This window comes from Mobula hypostoma, chromosome 9 (genome assembly GCF_963921235.1).
Source record: "Mobula hypostoma chromosome 9, sMobHyp1.1, whole genome shotgun sequence".
NCBI lineage: Eukaryota > Metazoa > Chordata > Chondrichthyes > Myliobatiformes > Myliobatidae > Mobula > Mobula hypostoma.
Genome location: NC_086105.1, coordinates 103,398,420 through 103,421,261, shown reverse-complemented (window position 1 = coordinate 103,421,261; position 22,842 = coordinate 103,398,420). Strand labels below are relative to the sequence as shown.

General features: G+C 41.9%; 1 protein-coding gene across 4 annotated transcripts in view; it reads right to left on the bottom strand.

Annotated features, from left to right (window-relative positions):
- Window positions 1–22,842, bottom strand: part of rhbdf1a (rhomboid 5 homolog 1a (Drosophila)) — a 387,291-nt gene that overhangs the window by 280,949 nt on the left and 83,500 nt on the right. For all 4 annotated transcript variants that reach the window (XM_063058802.1, XM_063058799.1, XM_063058803.1 and 1 more), the window contains exon 2: window positions 3,981–4,044. The gene's annotated coding sequence lies outside the window, so the exon portion shown is untranslated. The remainder of the gene's footprint in view (window positions 1–3,980; window positions 4,045–22,842) is intronic.

The following is a 22,842-nucleotide window of genomic DNA, read 5'->3' as shown; positions in this document are numbered from 1 at the left end:
GCTTGCCTGCAGAAGGCAGAGGGTGGTGGTGGAGGGAGTACATTCAGATTGGAGGATTGTGACTAGTGGTGTCCCACAAGGATCTGTTCTGGGACCTCTATTTTTCGTAATTTTTATTAACGACTTGGATGTGGGGGTAGAAGGGTGGGTCGGCAAGTTTGCAGATGACACAAAGGTTGGTGGTGTTGTAGATAGTGTAGAGGATTGTCAAAGATTGCAGAGAGACATTGATAGGATGCAGAAGTGGGCTGAGAAGTGGCAGATGGAGTTCAACCCAGAGAAGTGTGAGGTGGTACGCTTTGGAAGGACAAACTCCAAGGCAGAGTACAAAGTAAATGGCAGGATACTTGGTAGTGTGGAGGAGCAGAGGGATCTGGGGGTACATGTCCATAGATCCCTGGAAGTTGCCTCACAGGTGGATAGGGTAGTTAAGAAAGCTTATGGGGTGTTAGCTTTCATAAGTCGAGGGATAGATTTTAAGAGTCGCGATGTAATGATGCAGCTCTATAAAACTCTGGTTAGGCCACACTTGGAGTACGGTGTGCAGTTCTGGTCGCCTCACTATAGAAAGGATGTGGAAGCATTGGAAAGGGTACAGAGGAGATTTACCAGAATGCTGCCTGGTTTAGAGAGTATGCATTATGATCAGAGATTAAGGGAGCTAGGGCTTTACTCTTTGGAGAGAAGGAGGATGAGAGGAGACATGATGGAGGTGTACAAGATAATAAGAGGAATAGATAGAGTGGGTAGCCAGCGCCTCTTCCCTAGGGTACCACTGCTCAATACAAGAGGTATTTAAGGTAAGGGCTGCCTTCATTGTCACCAGTTACTTTAATTGAGCATCACCGACGAAAGTCTTTCCAAAGTTTTGTCTGCACAACCAAGTGAGCACACATGGAGATGAGACACTTGATCACTGTTACACTGCCTTCCGCAAAGCTTACAAAGCTCTCCTTCACCCAGCTTTTGGGAAAAAAAAAGATCAGATCACTCTTCAATCCTGCTTTTGCCGACGCACAGGCAGAAGCTAAAACAAGAGGCGGCCACAGTTATAACCATCTACTGTTGGTCCAACCAACAGGACTGCTTCGATGACATCAACTGAAATGTCTTCCATGATAAGGATGTCTCCAAGTTGTCCGATGGAGTCACGCTTTGTCCGGAAGTGCATCAACGATGTTGTCCCCCAGAAGTTGGACAGGGTCTTCCCAAACCAGAAACCCTGGATCAACAGTTCCGTGCGAGCAGCACTTACTGCGCAATATAAAGTTTTCATCACTGGTGATCAACTAGAGCTCAAGAAAAGCAGCTATGATCTGCACAAAGCTACCAAGGCTGCAAACCAACAATGCAGGGACAAGGTCGAGTCAAGATTCACATCTTGTGACTTGTGGCAAGATTTGCAAACCATGGCTGACTTCAAAGCCAAACATTGTGGTGCCGCCAACATCGCGGCTTCTCTCCCAGATAAGCTCAATTGCTTTCATCCTCGGTTCGATTTCGCTAACTCTGAGCCTCCGAGGAAAGCCACCGCTACAACCTGCAACCTGTTCATCTCTTGAGTCTGAGGTATGCAGATGTTTCCAATGAGTGGACAGTCACAAGGCTGCGGGACTGGACAGCATCCCAGGGCGGGTACTCAGGACGTGCACAGCACAACTGGCAGGTGTTTACAGACATTTTTAATCTCTCCCTCTCCCAGTGTAGAGTGCCCTCCTGCTTCAAATTATCCACCATTGTCCCTGTACCAAAAAAGACCAAGGTAATATATCTGACAACTGGCATCCTGTTGCACTCACCTCAATAATAAGCAAAAGGTTTAAGAGGCTGGTCAAGGATTAGATCTGCAGCTTGCTACCATCCAAACTGAACCTCCTACAATTCACCTACTGACACAACCTATCAACAGACAATGCAATAGCCACTGCTTTACATACTGTCTTTACACATCTAGGAAAGAAGGAGGCTTATGTGAGAATGCTGTTGATGGACTACAATTCAGCATTCAACACCACAACTCCATCCAGGCTCGACAGGAAGCTCAGAGACCTCAGCCTTGACCCTGCCTTGTGCAGCTGAATCCTGGGCTTCCTGTCAGATCACTGGCAGGTAATAAGAATGGGCTCCCTCACCTCCACCCCTCGGACTCTTAACACAGAAGCCCCTCAGGGCTGTGTACTAAGTCCCTTCCTTTACTCCCTGTATATCCATGACTGTGACGCCACCCACAGCTCTAAACTGCTAATTAAATTTGCAGACACAATTGATTGACCTAATCTCAAACAATAACCAGATGGCCTACAGGGTAGAAGTCATCTCTCTAAAACAGTGGTGTTAAGAAAACAACCTCTCCTTCAATGTCGCTAAAACAAAGGAGCTGGTTGTGGATTACAGGAGGAATGGAGACGGGCTAATTCCTATTAACAATCAATGGATCTGGGGTTGGGAAGGTAAGCAGCTTTAAATTCCTTGGCATCCACATCATTGAGGTCCTCACGTGGTCTGTACACACCAGCTGTATGGTAAAAAAGGCACAACAGCGCCTCTTTCACCTGAGACCATTAAGGAAGTTTAGTACGGGCTCCCAAATCTTAAGAACTTTCTACAGGGGCACAATTGAGAGCATCCTGACTGGCTGCATCACTGCCTGGTATGGGAACTGTACCTCCCTTAATTGCAGGATTCTGCAGAGAATGGTACGGACAGCCCAGCGCATCTATAGTTGTGAACTTCCCACTATTCAGGACATTTACAAAGACAGGTGTGTAAAAAGGGCCCGAAGGATCATTGGGAACCCAAGTCATCCCAACCATAATCTATTCCTGCTGCTACCATCCGAGAAACGATACCACAGCATAAAAACCAGGACCAACAGGCTCTGGGACAGCTTCTTCCACCAGGCCATCAGACTGATTAACATGCTGATTTGAATGTATTTCTATGTTACATTGACTGTTCCATTATAAATTACTATGATTGCACATTTAGATGGAGATGTTAATGTAAAGATTTTTACTCATGTATGTGAAAGATGTAAGAAATAAAGTCAATTCAATTCATGTGCTTCTGAGATACAAGCTACCTAGAGCAGGCAATTCAGGGATCTAGAAAAAAAACAAACAATGTCATCTCTACAAATCCTCCAAATCTACTGCAGAACAAATAGCCAAACTTGGCTTGCATTTCCAGACCTAATCTCCTTGGACCAGAGGTCCCAATTACACCCAATCTAATGTAGTCTGCCCATCATTCACAGGCCCAAAATGAGTACTACATTGAGCTCTATCAAGGCAAGACATCACTGTGGACAATGCAAACAATTCAAGAATGTCCTCAAATCCTCCTGCAATTAGTACAACATGCATGAGCACAACATGAAATCCTGGACCATAATTGTTCAAATATAGAAGCTCAAGGAATGGGTCTGACAGCCTGAGGTTCATAAGGAGCACACAGAAACACAACATAAATCAATGTACATATATGTCATCATGTACTACTCTGAGATTCATTTTCTCAGAGTATTCAAAGCAGAACAAGGAAACACAATAAAATCAATGAAAAAATCCACACTAAGATTGACAAAATGACAGAAGCATTTGATATACCAAACTATCTATGTAACAAAATCAAACATCTTCTATCCCACCTCTAGCAGAGTCCTATTGTGCCCTCATCAGCAACCGACAGAGAAATGGAAATAAATTCACACTCATTCAAAAGATGACTCAAGATATAAATTGAAGCTCTGTTTCATTTTGGCTCTCTTAAAGCTCAGACTCGATTCCTGGTGAACAAGGCTGTATGTGGACCGTGTATACACACGTTATATTAAAACACTGTATAGTATTTAACTTCAAGAAATAAAATGGATAAGAGGCCTGCTCCCTCTGAACTTTTGCTTCGTAGACAAATTAGCATGCTTCCATTTAGCTTCTAATGTATAAAAATGCACCAGCTTTGCCAAGTGTCAGTCATACCTTTTTACTTTTTGCTTTCTTTCAGTGTCGTCATCCACAGTGTCACATCACGTGTATTTCAATTCTGCAAAAGAGAACAAACAGAGGCAAAAGTCATTAGCTTCAAACATACAGTATGTTTATGAAGCACGATGGGCACAAACAAGGTATTTGATAACTAATTCAGATCTGCATCTTCAGAACTTCCTAAAGTTTTGTACGTATCAATTTTAGAAAGGAGCTCAGAGCCACTTAAAAAAAATCACACAATTATTTCATAGAACAACTCCGTAAAATGTAAGCCTGCTTGCAGATAGCTGAAGCTAACTACGATCCCCTGTACTAAACCTACTCCTCAGTTTTAGTTGGACATTTTCATTGGAGGAGTGAAAGGAAACAAGAATTGCCATTTAAAAAAAAATTTGTTAACTACATTCTAAACCTATTCTGAGCCCACAGAATTATATTCACCAATGAAAACAATCTGTAATTAGTCGTGAGTATACCTATTATGCCACTTCAAGGTGGAAATTTAAAAAGAAAAGAAGTCTGGGGTACAAGGCAAGGCAGGTGGAGTCAGAGCATAGAGACAGATCTGTCGGCCCAACTTGCCAATGCCAACCAAGTTGTCTACTTGAGATGGTCTCATCTTCCTCCATTGGCCCTATTCTGACTGAACTTTTCTGATCCATGTACTGTTCCAAATATCTTTCAAACACTAATTGTACCCACTTCCTCTGGCACCTTGTTCCACATAGCACCACCCAGATTGAAAAAAAAATGCCCTGGGATATCTTTTAAATATTTTCCCCACTGGCTTTAAACTTGTACACTCTAATTTTAGACTTCTTCCCTCTGGGAGAAAATGACCAACTATTCATCTTATTGATGTTGATACCCATTATGATTTTATAAAACCTCAACAAGAAAGAGGTGAAAGCATCATATTGTATCCTGCAGTTTATAAACAGGAGGCAAGGAAGTCATAACAAAATATTATAATATCTCAAAGATTTAAACCATTGGCTTGGTCATAACGAGAATACTAGTTCTGGGCAATACCCTTCCGAAGGCTTTACAGAGTGCTAGAAAAACAAATACAAGGACGAGACATTTTGTGATACAAATAAGACTGGAGAAGGTTAGATTCCTTATCTTCCAGATACAGATATAGCTATCACATGTAGTGAAACACACAGTGAACTGCAATGTTTGTATTAACAACCAACACATTCAAGAATGTGCTTGGGGCAACCCGCTAGTCTCGCCACACATTCCAGTGACAACTTGGCATGCCCACAATGTTCATCAGAACACAAGCAGCAAAAAAATGAGACAATAACAGTAAAAACAAACCCTGATCCCACACTCCCCCCCCCCCCCATTGACACAACTGAGAGAAATCAGAACTGACCTACAGGAACATTAACCTTAGTCCAGGAGTCCAAACACTGGCTCATGGCCCTGACCTCCACTTCACCATCAATCCATATCCCCAAAGCCTAACCTGATCCCCAACTCCACATGCTACCCCAAAACCAACCACATAAAAACCTAAAAAAAAACACAATTAATCTGAGCCATGTAATCAGACATCGCAGCTCAGTGCCATCTTGACCGCAAGTCATCAGAACTCTTTGGTGTAGGGGAGGATGCAGAGAGATCAGAGCAGCTTTTAAACCCAGGAGTTGGCAATGCAGTTAGAATTTCTCCCCCTCCCCATTGAGGGACAGCTAAGGACTAGGGCACATATAAAGGTGATTGGCAAAAGACCTAGAAAAAAACAGAAGGAGAAATGCTTTCAGGAAGAATACAGAGTGGACAGGATGCAGAGGGCACTGCTTAGGGCAGTTGTGTTGGCAGATATAACTAGAGTGCTCACAGTGATTGGGATGGATCTGAATTGGAAGAGTTTTCAGGCCTGAGGGGAAGCTGCTCAGAGAAGGAGTTGGGGAGGCAGAGAGGGAGTGGGAGTCACGAGAGGAACTACCCATGAAGAGCCAGTACAAATGGCCTCCTTCCATGCTGTAATTATGCTCCGATTATCAAGTCACTTCTCCACTCATACCATCTACTATCCACTTTTCATTTACCAAATCAATAATTCTATTAGACATATGCGGATTGTTCGATCTAAGTGGATAACACCACCCTAGAATATGGCCACGTTGAAGCATAACAACATGCTGCTTTAAGCGGCAAGCTTGTAATCATTTCCTTCACTGTATTCGTTTTTTCCCTACAAGAGTGGCCCATTATTCTGGATGTTTCAAATACAGAATTACTTCAGTCAGAACCATATTCCAGTCACTATCCTAGATTTTCCTTCACAGCATCATTTAAATTGCATGAAGTACCACATAATGCTGATCCTAAGTTCAGATTTCTTTGTAAACTATTTCCAGTGGACAATTGAAAGCTACTGCTGACATCACACCGCCGTAAACTGTGTGAGATTTAGATAGAATCCTTTCCATCTTGGCACAATACCCTGCTTTCAATGCTGCTACGTGCCAATGAGGCAAGAACTCAAATGCCAGGAAGCTGGAGCAAATCCCTGCTCACTACAATGAACCACCTCCAGATGGACAGGCTGCTTTATAAGACTGGTCAGGACTCAGTGTTGAGATATGTGCTTTGGTCACTGAGGTGAGCACAGGCTATTATAGTAGGGACTGGCAGTGCCCGCTGCACATGTATGCAGACCTTCGTCTCTCTCATCATCTCCTACGGGATGTGATGGAAGCTGCCAGTCTGTGTTTGGTTGCATGGCTCTCAGCTCAGAGATGTGTCTCAGTACAAGTTCAACAAGTCAGATGTCTCCACCAGGTTCCTAGTGCAGTAATGTTGATAGTAACACATCTTTAAAAAAATGTTATAATGATCCCCACTTGGTGCTGATTCCATGAATGTTTTTGTTCTTAGGAAGACATCCTGGGCACCAAGTAAAATTCCAGTACACTTGTCCAAACAAGTTTAAGCAGTGATTAAGTATTACCATCTCATTAAACTCCAACATGATCCATATTTTTTTTTAATATATAGATACACACACACAATTTCAAAAATGTCAGGTTTCTCCAAATTATATAAAGGTACATTTAAAAAAGCTGTGGTGGGGGGAAAAAAAGCCAGCAACAATATCAAACAGGCTAAATGAAAATAAATCCTGAACTATAGGAGAAATGGATCCCAAGAGAGGGAATTTACAGAAGGCCTACAAAGTATCTTTTTAGAGCACCTTGTGGTTGAGCCCATTAGGCAATGTGCATTTCTAGATTAAGTGTTGTGTAATCAACGGGATATGATTAAGGAGCTGAATGTAAAAGGAACACTTAGGAGGTGGTGATTGTTGCGTGAATGAAATCGCTGAAGAGAGTTACTGGTAGATACAAAGCAGCTTCCTTATTCGATAAAACAAGGTACAACAGGCATCATATGGAGACGTTTTCAGTGGAAAGGTCTGCTGGCCCAACGTGGGGCTTGATATTTCTGTGCTAAACACAAAGGACAACTCCATATTTACAAAGTATATACAATGTTTTCTTTTGAAACTACATACAAACCTCACAGCTTCTGATTCACTTCCATCCCACAGAGGCCAACAACATCTGGTTTGGGATTCACAGCTTTTAGGAGTCCATTGTTCCAAAATTAAATCTACAATACATTATCAAGGAACAGGAGACTGGTAGCCAAAGCCATTTGCTAAATCTAAATAGCCTAAACCAAAAAGTTACACTGACAGTGATAATATGATAGAATTCGCCCTTTAGTTTGAGAGGGAAAAACTTAAGTCACATGTATCAGTATTACAGTGCAATAAAGAGAATTACAGGTGTAAGAGAGAAACTGGACAACAGTAGGGATGATAGCAGAGCAGCAGCAGCTGAAGATTCTGGGGGCAATTCAGAAGGTGCAAGGAGGATCCCAAAGATGATTCTAAAGAGATGATGACACAACCGTAGCTGAAAAGGGATGTCAAAGTTAGCATAAAAGGAAAAGAGGGGATATAACAAAAATTAGTGGGAAGGTAGAAGATTGGGAAGCTTTAAAAAAAAAGAGGGCAAGATAAAATATTAAGGTCAATAATATAAAAGAGGACACCAAAAGCTTTTTTCCAGATATATAACGAGTGGATATTGGACCACTGGAAAATGAAACTGGAGAGCTAATAATGGTGGATGAAATGAATTATTTTGCATCAGTTTTCGCAGTGGAAAAGCAGACTCAAATGGGCCGTAGGGCCTAATTCTGCTCCTATGCTTTATGGTCTTATGAACAAAACTTGGTCAAAGTTATCTTGAGAGAGAACTGGAAATTTTGGTGTCTGATACATTGATGACTGAAAGTAATTTGCAATGTTAGTTTAAAAGAGGGGAGACACACGTGATGCAGATATCAATGTGAAACAGAACATTTGGCTTCAAGTGGGAACACTCCCAAAAGCCATTCATAATGGGACTAATGAGACTACATTCAAACAAGAATTTTCTCCAGTAACACAAAGTGATTTGCCAAAAATTTTAGTCCACTTTAACTCAAAGTATCTGATGGACACCTGCACAACAAATAAATGTAACAGGTTGTGCCAGTTTATAGAGCTATTTGTTTTCATTGACTGAACCTAATAAATACCCAAGACCCATCAGGTCACTCACAAGGTGGAAAACAAAACAGAATGTCTATTACATTTTTTCTGTACAGTACATCCCCACCCAACACAAACAGACAGTGGTCTCCATTTTCAATGTGCACCTTTCAGTACTTTGTCTTAACTTGTCCCATCAGCAAGTCTACTGTCTTCACAGTGCACATGTACAAAGCTATGCAACAAATACCTTCTCAAAAATCACCCAAGGAAGCTTTCTTCAGGGTTTTTAAATGAGATCTTACTTGTGAAACTACAGAAAGGAAAATATGTTCTAAATTCATTACAGATTCATTGAACGCCTGAATATACTAATACTGCCAATTATTCTCACAATTGGTGTTAACACAAACACAATACTTTATAACTCTACCATGTAAACAATCAACACATGGTGCAATGATATCGTAATAATGATAAACTTCTGTCAAATTATATCCATGTACTAAATATTTACCAATATTAACACAAGCTTAAGATTCCCAGAAATTGCTATTTCAAGTGTGATTAAAAGGAGGATGGAGCTGGATGTCTTTCCAGCGTATGCTTCAAATCAAAATCCAAATTAACCCACGCAGGAATTGATAGAGATATATTTAAAAACAGCCTATGTACAGGAAGTGATGTCCATACAAAATGACCTGCCCCTCCAGAGGCCAGAACAGCGAGTCTCAGGAGAATATCAAAGGCAGAACTGTAACCACACATTATTCTCACTTTGAGACAGTTTAATTGGCTTCAGAAAAAGTGTACCTAAGTGGCAAACAGGATCAATGGGAATTGACTGGCATGCGAGACTAGCGATTGCAGGGCTACATGAAAACAAGCGAGAGGGAGAATTGGCCAGGCGTGAAATTTACTTCACAGGGAGCTAGCATGGACCTAATTTGCTGAATGGAACCATTCTACAGAGTATTCTGACAGAAGTCAGATGTAATATCTTAAAGGGATAGTTGACCCTTCTGATCCGAAATAGGACACTGTCAAAGTAATTGTCACTGCCAATAATAAAATAACTGGGTCCAGAACACACGCACTCTTACGACTCAAGCATTCCTTTATTCTAAGTGTACACAATGAGAACAGCATGGACCCCTGTCACGCACACTGTTCTGAAATCTGAAGAGAAAGCTGCTACTTTTAGTACAGAATTGGCTCATTCGTTACGGATATTAATCATTGTAAATTATATTTGTTTTAATTCCTTACTCGCAAGGTCATTCGTCATTCACAATAGAGGTGCTAAAGCTAATGAAAACTTGAAGCAGATAGCTGATGATATTTTGAAGCTTGTATAGACAATAGAGCCTTAGTTCCAAACAAGAGGAAAAATCTGCAGATGCTGGAAATCCAAGCAACATACACACAAAATGCTGTTGGATATGTTTCCCATCCTTCAGCTATCTCGTCTGTCTCTGGCATCTCCTATTCCATAAAGGGACACTGTGTTTTATGACAACCATTCTGGAAAAGTCTCACTACCTGAGGCCTCACTGGCTTGAGCAAATACCACAGCAACCAATGCAGCCTATTCAGTCTGCAGTAAGCAGAGGTGTTTCTGGTGGTCTCGCTTCAAAATGTCTCTCACGATTACAACTGCCCCAGATCATCATCTTACTGCAACTTCTACAACACTTTTGGCAAAAGTATACTCATCGCAGATTGATCCATCCTTGGGCATTTGCACTGTATCATCTACAAACAACATATGCTGAAATGGTTGTGTTGTTCACATTTTAATTTCATTGCTATTAAGCATAAGCACAACAGTTAAAAAGAATATAAAATGCTTCAGAGGTCTTACTGCCTCCCCCGAACTACAACTTTCATGACACCATGTTTATTCCCATCCATTGCTCCTCCTGTCATCTCCAAAGAACCAGCTGAGGAATGAATCATACACAAGAGGGCTTTTGTGCAGCACTGTCTGCAATTCTCAACGGATTTGCATTGATTCTCAGTTTTGCAGCCAATAATGTTGCAGTGACCGAATTCACAATTGACTTGGATTTTCCAGGACATAATAAGCAACTGTTTTGGATTAAGTGCTCATAATATTCAATCCAAAACAGTGCTGTAGCAAACAACAACAAGATCTGGCAACTGTAGTATCTCAATGTTAATTTCTGGGACACTATTCCACTTTCTTTCCTGCTGCTCACCCAAAACTATCATAAAACAGCAACATCTTCTCAAAAGCTTATTCTTGAAAAATTAATGGGGTGGAATTGGGGATTAGGGGCTGCAGTCCACATGCCGTGCAGTGCAGGCCACCAAGCTGGTAAAAAATGGTTGGGTTTGCAGAGGTCCATTTCAGCATACCTTGTTAGTAGATGGAACTATGCAAAAAGCCAAAGATGGATCAGTCTGTGACGAGAATACTTTCGGCAAGTGTTGCAGCAAGATAATGATTATCTGGGGCAGTTATAATCATGCAAGATGTTTTGAAGCAAGACTACCAGAGACACCTGGGCTTACTGCAGACGAATAGGCTGGGTTGCCTGCTGCAATAAGCACCCAAGGCTTCCCACTCGATGTCAACTCCAGGATCGGAGATTGGTTGCAACCCACTGGTCCGATGTCCAACTTTAACATAAGCATCAAATCAATAGCCGACTTATCAGATTTGAAACATTTCCACATATCCTGATAACATTGGAGGTTATTCAGTCCATCAAGCAGATGCTGCCCACAGAGCAATTTTACTCCCCTATCCATTTTCTCTGCAAACTATTCACCCAACACTTCAATTAACTTGCACCAGAACTGATCCAAATATCCACACACTGAGGTCAACTTAGTGGCCAAACAACCACTTAAACCAAACGTACTTGTGATGTAGGAGGAATTCAAAGCATCCAGAGAAAGCTTCAGCGGTCAATGAAATAATACGCAGACTCCACTTGGGTGGCAGAGGTTAAGATTGAAGTTAGGTGTGCCTGAACTATGAGTCAGCAGTTACAGGTGGCATGTCACATTGAGACCCACTCCAACACCAGTGGCTCCCTTCATCACCTTCTTGCAAAAAACATAGCATGTCTCCACGCTGTAAGTTCACAAATGCGTGCTCACCTCTAAATACAGGTTTGGAAAAAAGGAACAGATAATCTGACTGTGAGCATCCAGTCATTAAGGAGTTCCATTTTTTCAGTGAACCAGGTCAAAACACAGGCTTCTGTTCTCTACGTTCTGGATCCTCCTTTGGCATGAAGGCAAGGCAGAATTGGATCTAATATCATTGACTTAGATGGCATGGAACTTGTTATTTTGTGGGAGCAGTGCCACAAAACAATTTATCAACTGCTGCAAGTTATAAAAAGATTGTAAAAAAACATGAAAGGAATAGTGAGGTAGTGTCCATGGGCCATTCAGAAATCTGATGGAAAGGAAGAAATGGAGAGGTTTCTGAATTGTTAAGCGTGGATCTTCCAACTCCCTGATGGTAATAGTATGAAGAGGACATTTCCTGGATGGTGATGGCCCTTAAGTGATGAATGCTGCCTTTTTGAGGCACTGCCTCTTGAACATGTCCTTGACGGTGGAGAGGGTCGTGACCATAATGGAACCAGCTGAGTCTACAACCTTCTGCAGCCTCTTACAATCCTGCAAATGTGTTGCATCACAGCCTGGTATGGAGGCCCCAGTCAGAACACACTCCACTGCATATGTGGAAATTTAGAAGAGACTTCGTTGACATACCAAATCTCCTGAAGCTCCTCACAAGGAGCCACTATATTGCCTTCTTCATGACTGCAATGTGTGGGCCGCTGAGATGTTAGCACCCAGGAACATGAAGCTGTTAACCCTTTCCACCGCTAACATCTCAAGGAGGACCAGTGTGGTTTACCTTCCCTGACGATCACAATAAACACCTTGATCTTGCTGATGTTGTGTGAAGCCATTGTCGTGACACCACTCAACCAGCTGATCTCACTTCTATATCCATTTTCATTGTCATCTGAGAATCTACTAACAGCGGTGTCATTGATAAATTTATAGATGGCATTTGAGCTACACTCAGCCACACAATCATAGTGCAGAGAGTAGCATAGTGGGCTAAGAACGCATCCTTGCGGTGAGCATGGTTGATTATCAGTGAGGAGATATTATTACTGATCTGCACTGACTGTGGTCTCCGAATAAGGAAGCCAAGGACTCAGTTGCAGAGGGAGGCACAGAAGGTCAGGATTTGAAGCTTGGTTGCTAGTACAAAGGGGATAATGGTGTCATATGCTGAGCTGTAATCAATAAACAGCACCGTGATGATTGTTTGACAGTTGTCTAGGTTTTCCAAATCAGAGTAGAGAGCTGGTGAGATTGCATCTGTTGTAGACCTTTTGTGATTGTAGGTGAGTTGCAGCAGGTCAAGATTGTTACCATAGTGGTAATTAATTCTACCCATAACTTTCCTGGAATTTATTATTTCATCACGGTAGATGTGAGTACGTGTTTTCAGTACTCAAGCAGGTACATCTTCAGGGCTGAACAACTTCCAAGAATTTAATTCACTCAGTTTAAAGCCAATTGAAGCTTAGGACCATGGAAAATCCAGTTCTCACCCCAAGAATGCCATATACATTAAAAGCTGAATGCTGCTTATTCCTTCCCCATCCTACCCGCCATAAAAAAGTACCTCTGACTCTTAATACATAGTTAAAGGTGGGGTGGTGAAGCAAACTTTACATCTTAGAACAAGGAAAAGGTTCCCAGCTTTCTAAGTAGTGGTTGAAAATGTACCTGGCAGTGTAAAAAGGTCTCAAATCTCCAAAATGGCTAAAATACAAGAGATTTTACAGAAGTTGGAAATCCAGAGAAACAGACAAAATACTGGAGGAACTCAACAGGTCAAGCAGCATCTATGGAGGGGGATAAAACAATTGACGTTTTCAGCTGAGGCCCTTCATCGGGACTGATGACCAAAGGCACACTATTCCCCCATACATTCTATTAATTTTGTGGCGAATGCATGGAAGTGACTGGCCATCAGTGGCACCCAGCAATGCATATGGCCAAGCCACTCCTGCAGAAACACAATGGACTGTTCATCTCAAAATGAAAAGGGAGCATAATCTCCCTCCTAAAGCCTCCTTGAAACCCCAAGTCTGAACTCTAGTACATCTCCCCAGCACCACTATTGTTACCAACTGTGATCCTGCCCCATTCCCAGCAAATGATGATGCCGCAAGCAGAGGCCTTTGCAGTGTAATCACTCGAAAAGAGTGGAAATTCCAATGACCTTTTTCAGTAATCCTCCAACGTAAACATTGTTGGCCATTCAAAATTTATTATGTGCCAGCAAGTTCTGCAGAATTTTGTGGTCAGCCTGCACCCCAAGGCGCCCAAAACTCAATGCTAAAGTGTTGTTGGCAGAATCGGAGATGGTGACGAGGAGGCACATGGGTGCAAAATAGATCACCTAGTTGAATAGCATCACAACAATCTTGCAGTCAGCATTAATTAAGACCAAAGAATTGACTGTGGACTTCAAGAGGAGGAGGCTGGGAGAACACGCAAGTCCTCATTGAGGGGACAGCAGTGGAAAAGGATGAGCAGCTTCAAGTTCCTGAGTATCGACATCTCAGATGGTCTATCCTGGGCTGAATGTATTGATGCAATCATGAAGAAGATACACCAGTGGGTAAACTTCATTAGGAGTTTGAGGAGATTTGGTATGGCAACAAATAGTCCAGCAAATCTCTACAGAAATACGATGAAAAGCATTCTGATTGTATCACTGCCCAGCATGGAGGCTCCAATTCCCAGAATCAAAAGAGGCTGCAGAGGAGCAGAGGGCGTGAGAATCAGCTAGCTCCATCATAGGCACAAGCATCCCCACAAGGACATCTTCTCAAGTCAATGCCTCAAGAATGCAGCACCCATCAGTAATGTCCCTCAGCACTCTGAACAAGCCTTCTTCTCATTACTGTCATCAGGGAGGTGGTACAGAAGCATGAAGACACAAATTCAACACTTTAGGAATAGTTTCTTCTCCTCTTGTCATCAGATTTCAGAGCAGACTACGAAGACAATCTTGCTATTCCTTTTTTGCACTACCTTTTTATTGCAACTTATAGTAATTAATCTTGCACGGTGCTGCTGCCACAAAACAACAAATTTATTGACATATGTTTGTGATAATAAACCAGATACTGATCTTCTTAGAAATGTACAAATTAAGCAGATTTGACAGAACAAAGGCACCAATGTGCAGAAAAATATAACAGCAGCATGGATCAACATTTGCACAAAATGTTTTCTGGTGTTATCATGAATTCTTTTTGAAGAATGCTATCTTTGCCACAAGGTGGTAATGAATTAATAACAACTACAGGTTGGAAAGAGGTCTCTACAGCATTTGTGACATAATTATTCCAACTCTGTGCCATGTGAATGAAATAACCACGAGAGCTGGTCTTCGCATAAAGTGTTTTTACATCAATGATCTGAATTGATTACTTGATGTCTTTGTGACCAAGTTTGCAGACAATACAAAGATTGGTGGAGGGGCAGGTAGTTTTGAGGAAGTAGGGAGGCTGCAGAAGGATTTAGATAGATTAGGAGAATGGGCAATGAATTGGCACATGGAATATAGTGTCGAAGTATACGGTCATGCACTTTGATTTAAGGAATAAAAGCATAGACCATTTTTGAAGCAGGGAGAAAATTCAAAAATCCAAGGTGCAAAGGGATTCCCCAAGGGGTAATCCGCAGGTTGAGTCAGTGGTAAGGAAGGCAAATTCAATGTTTGCATTCATTTTAAGACAAGAATATAAAAGCAAGGATGTAATGTTGAAGCTTATTAAAGCATTGGTGAGGCCTCACTTGGAGTATTGTGAGCAGCTTTGGGACCTTTATTTAAGACACCGGAGAGGGTTCAGAGGAGGTTCATAAGAATGATTCCAGGAATAAGAAGCTTATCATATGAGAAGCGATTGTTGGCTCTGGGCCTTTACTCGCTGGAATTTCGAAGAATGAGGGGGTTTTGTATTGAAACTTATCAAATGAAAGGCCTAGATGGAGTGGATGTGGAGAGAACGTTTCTTATGGTGGGGGAATCTAGGACCAGAGGACACAGCCTCATAAGAGGGACATCCATTTAGAAAGATGAGGAGGAATTTCTTTAGCTGTGGGGGGAGGGGGTGAAGTGGAATTCACTGCGGCTGTGGAAGCCAGGTCATTGGTCATATTTAAGGTGGTGATTGATAGATTCTTGACTAGCAAGGGCATCCAAGGTTACTGGGAGAAGCCAGGAGAATGAGGTTGAGGGGGGAAATGGATCATTTATGATGAAATGGCAGATTAGCCTTGATGGGCCAAATGGCCTAATTCTGCTCCCTTGTCTTATGGCCTTTTATTGACCAGACAGAAAGGAACACCAACAAAATTTGAAGAACCTTGGCTCCAGCTAACCGGCAGGTAAACAGCAAGAGCTTAAGACTAGGAAGAAGTTTTTCTTTGCATTCTTCTCACTTTCTTGTCCCACAAGTGAAATTTTTCTCAATTACCTGGAGGCCACCATCATCCTTGCCACCAATTTCTGATGTTGCAGCTATATAACAACTACTTGGACCTGCACATAGTTTGTTGGTAAGCTTGTTGTGACTGTAAACAGTCACCAGAAAGACACTGAAGCTATTGAACTTTTTATCTAGCAAAATAAGCAGGCATTATACGCGATACACACGTGGAAGAAGTGGACTCCTGACCTATTATACCACATTTTGTATGTTAAAAAAGCAGAGGTAAAAGGAAAATTTCTATAGTTACAATGCATTCATAATGCTTCTTTTGAGTTTCAAACACCTAGGTCTTCCCACCAACACACCCAAGGTGAGTGTTAGTCACCTCTGTCTCTACAGTTGCATTCATATATGCAGCCACCTTCAGGTGAATTAGCTGTTTCCTAGCTTGCAATCAACCCAAGTCTGCAGCTCCAGGAAGACCACTGTTCTGGGCTGCATTATAAACTCTTATTGACAATCCACATTCTGGTCTGAAGGCCTGTTGCTGCTGAAATTAATATTTGCTATATACCATATTTCCAGAACATGCCCCAACAACCACACTTAATGTTACCTTCTTTTGTCCATTTACTTCCTCTCCTCAAACAAACCAGAAAGCGGACTATTCTCTCCTCTACATCTTCCTCCCAAGCTCTGGTACTCCATATTGTTAGACCTGCCAAACGTGCCATTTAAGAGCACTATCTGTTATTTTGTTCAATTTTAAAACTCAATCTGTTGGTATCTAGAATCTGTACGTTTAAACCTAGTTTAAACCTACATGAGTTAACCCAACTGATTCACCAGCGTCTTTCAAAAATAAGAATCCTGCCCTCTTTATCTAGTCCAACGAATCTGATTCCAGACCCACCAAGGCTGACGACACTAGCAGCCTTTAATTCAGCAGCAACTAAAAATTAGTAATAAAACTCTGGTGTTGGCAGCAGCATTCACATATCCCAAGGAATAATTTTAAGTGCACATTTGATGATGACTCATGACTATTTCCAACACTCTTGGCAGATCCCATCATGCCCTCAGCCAGATTTCACTAACACTACCAGCAACCTTTGTTTTCACAACACTTGGAGCCAGCTTGCCTCATAAAACTAAACTACTCAATATGTGGACTCTGATCTCCACTCTGGCTTATTTATCAATTACTGTTGCAGTGCTGCTCAATTTCATAAAATTGGGGATTTATTGAAATATGGATAGAGTTACTTCTAGTTAACTGTCACAAAAATCAACAAGCTGGGAGGCTCTTTCATCCTTGTGTAATTAACTTTAAAATGATTGAGGCCAAGCATTCTAGTTTTAAACTTTTACAACAGGAGACAGGCAATACATTACAGGTGAATTGGTAGGCCAATTATTCTTTTCAAGTGGCAGATTGCTCAATGTATTTCTAAGTGCAATTTGCATCTATTTAATTACCAAGAGCCAAAGGGTAGCATGATTGCAGCAATTTCCAACATGGCCCATCACTAACACCAAGCTTTTGCCTCCCCCAACCAGCATTTCAAAGTCCTATTTATACTGCAAAACATCCAAATATCAGTACATTGCAATGTGACACCACAAATTAATAGACAGAACTGATACTGTGTGTTGACTTGTGCCTTGACCAGGTCTTCAACTGCCTATCTGCGGAAAATGCCAGGACAAATAAATCACTGTTCAAAGTAGAAAACCTTTTTTTAAAAAAAAATCCCTGCCAAGAAATGCAAACCCAACTGATCACTTAACTTGTAAAATAATTTGAAATCTTACAATGAGATCTATTTTACAGTTATCGAATTCTACTTTGCAAACACAAGGAAATCTGCAGATGGTGGAATTTCAAGCAACACACATAAAAGTTGCTGGTGAACGCAGCAGGCCAGGCAGCATCTCTAGGAAGAGGTACAGTCGACGTTTCGGGCCGAGACCCTTCGTCAGGACTAACTGAAGGAAGAGTTAGTAAGAGATTTGAAAGTGGGAGGGGGAGGGAGAGATCCAAAATGATAAGACAGGAGGTGGGGGGATAGAGCCAAGAGCTGGACAGGTGATTGGCAAAAAGGGATATGAGAGGATCATGGGACAGGAGGTCCAGGGAGAAGGAAAAGGGGAAGGGGGAGAAACCCAGAGGATGGGCAAGGGGTATAGTCAGAGGGACGGAGGGAGAAAAAGGAGGGGGGAGAGGGACAGAGGGAGAAAAAGGAGGGGGGAGAGGGACAGAGGGAGAAAAAGGAGGGGGGAGAGGGACAGAGGGAGAAAAAGGAGGGGGGAGAGGGACAGAGAGAGAAAAAGGAGGGGGCAGAGGGACGGAGAGGGAGAGGGAGAGGGAGAGGGAGAGGGAGAGGGAGAATGTGTGTATATAAGTAAATAACGGATGGGGTACGAGGGGGAGGCGGGGCATTAGCGAAAGTTAGAGAAGTCAATGTTCATGCCATCAGGTTGGAGGCTACCCAGACGTAATATAAGGTGTTGTTCCTCCAACCTGAGTGTGGCTTCATCTTTACAATAGAGGAGGCTATGGATAGACATATCAGAATGGGAATGGGACATGGAATTAAAATGTGTGACATATCAGAATGGGAATGGATTTTAATTTACACATTACGACAACTCAAGCACGGTTAAATGCTTTTATTAGTAAGAATATAATTTCCTTTTTAAAAGTATTTACAAATGGTTACTATAAATGTTACTATAAACTATGCCAAGTCATTGAAAGGCACTTGATAAATTCTTCATTTCTTCACTGAAGTTGCTCACAGTGTGTCCTTTCAGTCTTTAAATTTTGTTCTTCACAGAGGCATCTGGTAAAGCCTCTTCACCACTCTCGTCACCTTGACTCGATGCACATAACGTCGGAGAAGCTCACCAGCTGCTGCTTTTCAAAGTAAACACTCTCCAATGAATTGGGTAGTGGATTTTGAGTGGAGTAGTACTGTTCAATACCTGTACGATCATATCTCAGAACCTGCGATCCATCCCCGACACAGGTGTATGGGCTGCCATTCTCTATTCCAAAAAATTGATGAAGGTCTGGGAGAACACAGATTATCTCCTGCACCATCATGAACACCAACCAATCTGGAACTCTCATGGTGTTGATTTCTAGCACTCAGGAGTGCTTCTTGTTCTTGTTCTCTCCCTCTCCTTGCCACTTCCCGATGACGTCATTACAATAAGATTTAATTATTTCTTATAGATGGGTGGCAGTTAGATCTGTCCCAATCCTGCACATGCTGATGGTGATTAGCAGAATGTGTACCCCTCGAAATAGAGCTGCCCTGCCCTTTTGCTTCGGTAGGTGTCGCTGCTGAGGCTGGCCATGCGCATGTGTCGAGCTGTCGTGTCCCGATTTCCATGATGGCAGACTGGCTCGCGGGTTAAAAGGGAGCCTGTTGATTTCTGGCGAATTAACAATTTTATACGAGTATATAACCCTGAACTTTGCCTGTATTCTGCAAGTTAGCGCATTTTAATTGGATTTAGCCAAAATAAAGTGCTGCTGTAATGCACCTTTTGCACTAATTGGAGGTGACAAACAGACAGACAGAGCATGAGAGTTTTAGTAGTATGTAGATGGGAAGGAAGAAATCAAACTGGTGCATGAACTTGGAGGAAGCAAAGATGTACGAGTCAAAGAGATATAGTACTGTAGAGGGAGAATGAGAATTCTCAAAGTTCTGAGTAAATTTATTATCAGAGTACATATATGTCACCATATACATCCCTGAGATTCAATTTCTTGTGGACATACTGAATAACCATATAGAATCAATGAAAAACCACATCAACTTGGGTGTTCAACCAATGTGCAAAAGACAACAAACTGTGCAAATACAAAAATAATAATAATAAATGAATAAGCAATAAATATTAAGAACAAGATATGAACAGTTCTTGAAAACAATTTTATAGGTTGTGGGAAGATTTCAATGATGGTGCAAGTGAAGCTGAGTGCAATATTTGCCACTGACTCTTACTAGTAGAGAGAAAAGAGGCGAGGCGAGTAGGTTTGAAATGAAAGGTCATGGAGGACTTTAAAATTAGTGTTCTGTGTGGAAGTGTGCTAGCAAAGAAAGGGAAGCTAGGTACATGGGGCTTAGTGCAGCCTTCATGTGGGTACCAGGGCTTCAAATCAGTTGAAATTTTAGTGGCTTGGGAGGCAAATGGGTTGGAAGAGGCAACATTGTAGATGAGAATCTTAGCGACTGCAAGATGTAGGCATTGAAGTTCTATGAAGACTAAACACACCACAGAGAATGTGCATCATTAGCTTTGATGGGAAGAGGGTAAGGGCTATTGTGGGAGTTAGGCTATTCAGAGGGTGGATTACAGGGGAAAATTATAGTGAGACGGAATGGATTGAATCCTTTCACGTTACAACTAAAGGTGCCTTTGATTGTTTCTCAACAAACAATTTCCTTACTCAGTAGAAAGGCACTGGTCCTTGTTTGATTTGAAGAACTCCTCTTAATGCAACAGATCTATTAACAGTGAATGCCAGTGTAATAAAATCTTATCACTCAAATTAAATTAGGGCACAGATACAGACACAATTATACAAACTAAGCCACCTCTAGTAACATAGACTTGATTCAATACCAAATAGTCAACTTTTCCCAAGGTAGCAATTAGCTCTGTTTATTTGAAATACAACGCAGAATGGGTCTTTCAAGTCGCACCACCCAGGAATCCCCCGATGTAACCCTGTACATAGCCTAATCCGCAGGACAATTTACAATGACCAATTAACCTAGTCTTTGGACTGTGGGAGGAAACTGGAGTACCTGAAGGATACTCACGTGGTCATGGGAAGAATGTACAAAGATCTTACAGGAAGTGGAGGGAATTTAACCTAGATTGCCTGTAAAGTGTTGCTGTCCTTCTTTTTAGCAAAAGAAATGGTACCAATTATAACCACCGCAAAAGAACTACCATATTAAACCTTCCTTTTTCACTCCGAAACATTCACTGTATGCTATCCAAAGCATTGCACCTCTGGCAAGCACAACACGGCGATGAAGGAAAATAACAATAGGTAGTGGATGAAGACAGTTTGATTGTCATCCAGTGGCTTTCAGGGCTGCAGCTGCTCTGCTGCAGACATTAGTGCTGCCTGTCTGATTTTTGTTCCCAAGTGCTTCTCAGAAGATTAATCAACAGTAAACATGTTTAATCTGCATCTCTGGCCATAATCTCCAAATCCTCTTTGACAGTTGACATTGAAGGCCACAACGTCAATGCTCAAAACAGAATCCCAAACTGGTCAGAGAAACTCCCATCATTCCTTCAATTCCATAAACACAATAAAGATTTCTATAAATCAAACTTAAAACGTTTTGGTGTTGCTGCCACTGTCTGGTTACAATGAACGTCTAGTTGATATTGCTTTCCAGTGGGGTTAACTTGCTTATTTTACAAAGATACAATTATTGCAGGGACAAAGGAAATAGGTGACAGAATGTTTTGAAGTTAGAAAGACAAACTGACAAGACTGTTTGTTAAAAAGCATACAGTATGGGCACCCCATACTGTAGCAGTGAGGGGATGAAGATGTCCTTGATCACTGCAGCCAGTTGGCTGGCGTAGGTTTCCTATAACCTGCCTCGTGGGCCAGCTGGTGGTGTAGTGGCATCAGCACTGGATTTCAAGGCAGATGGTCCTGAGTTTTACCCATCCTGGGCAGCAGTAGTAACTGCACGGAAGAAAGGCCTGGCAATCTACTTCCATATCTTGCTATGAAAACCCGATGGTCCATGAGATCAGGAAGAGTTGGACTCGACTTAATGACTGAACAACAACAAAACCTGCCTCGTACTCCATCGGGGCCTGACACCTTGCAAGGGATTCACCGCCCTGAAGGATGCTCTAACATCAGCCTCTGAGTCAAAGATCCAGGGTCACCAGATACTGTGGGTATTCTCCCATATGAAGCGTGCATAAAAGGCGTTGAATCACTGGGGAGTGAAGCTTCACTGCCAATTATGGCAGTGTCGAAACTGACAGAAAGGTTTTGGAAGCACAGACAAGGAAGAATAGTTTCTTGTGGCTGAAGTCCACTTGGCAGAAACCACAGATTTATGGTAACTATCAAAGTGCCTGAGGTGAGGTGGAGAACATTTGAATGTGTGGAATGCACTGTACAAAAGGGTGGTGTTAATCGATACAACAGCATCTTTCAGAAGAAAACTAATACCTGAAAGTGCAAAAACTATGTGAAAATTGCAAGGGGTGGGGTCAGGGGAAGAAATAGGACTGATTATGTCACCCTTTCAGAACCTTCCTTGGTTCCATGGCCTCTTAACTGAACTTTTTAGTTGGCATCCATGCACTTGTTCCTGCTATTTGTATTGCTAAATGTGGCTTTATCTCAGCCAAGGAATTCTACACTCAGTTTTCAATTACTCTGCAAGGTATCACCATTATACATTTTTTAAAGCAGGCTTGCATCAAAATTGGCAGTAAAAACAAAATGCTGTGCCCTTTTCACAGATAATACAAACACCTGTGCCCAACATAACGCATAGACTTATTCCACTAAGGCACTGCATGTTATTTTGAGTTGAGTTTCGTAAGCATCCAGGCACCTGGCTTCGTTGGTTTCACTGAACATGCAAATCGAAAAGCCTTGGATTGGGAAGGGTGAAAAAAAATTCTTTAAATAACTGCAACCCGTGCCAAGAATGCCACAATCACCAAGGCATGCGAAAGCAAACTGATAAACCTTAAG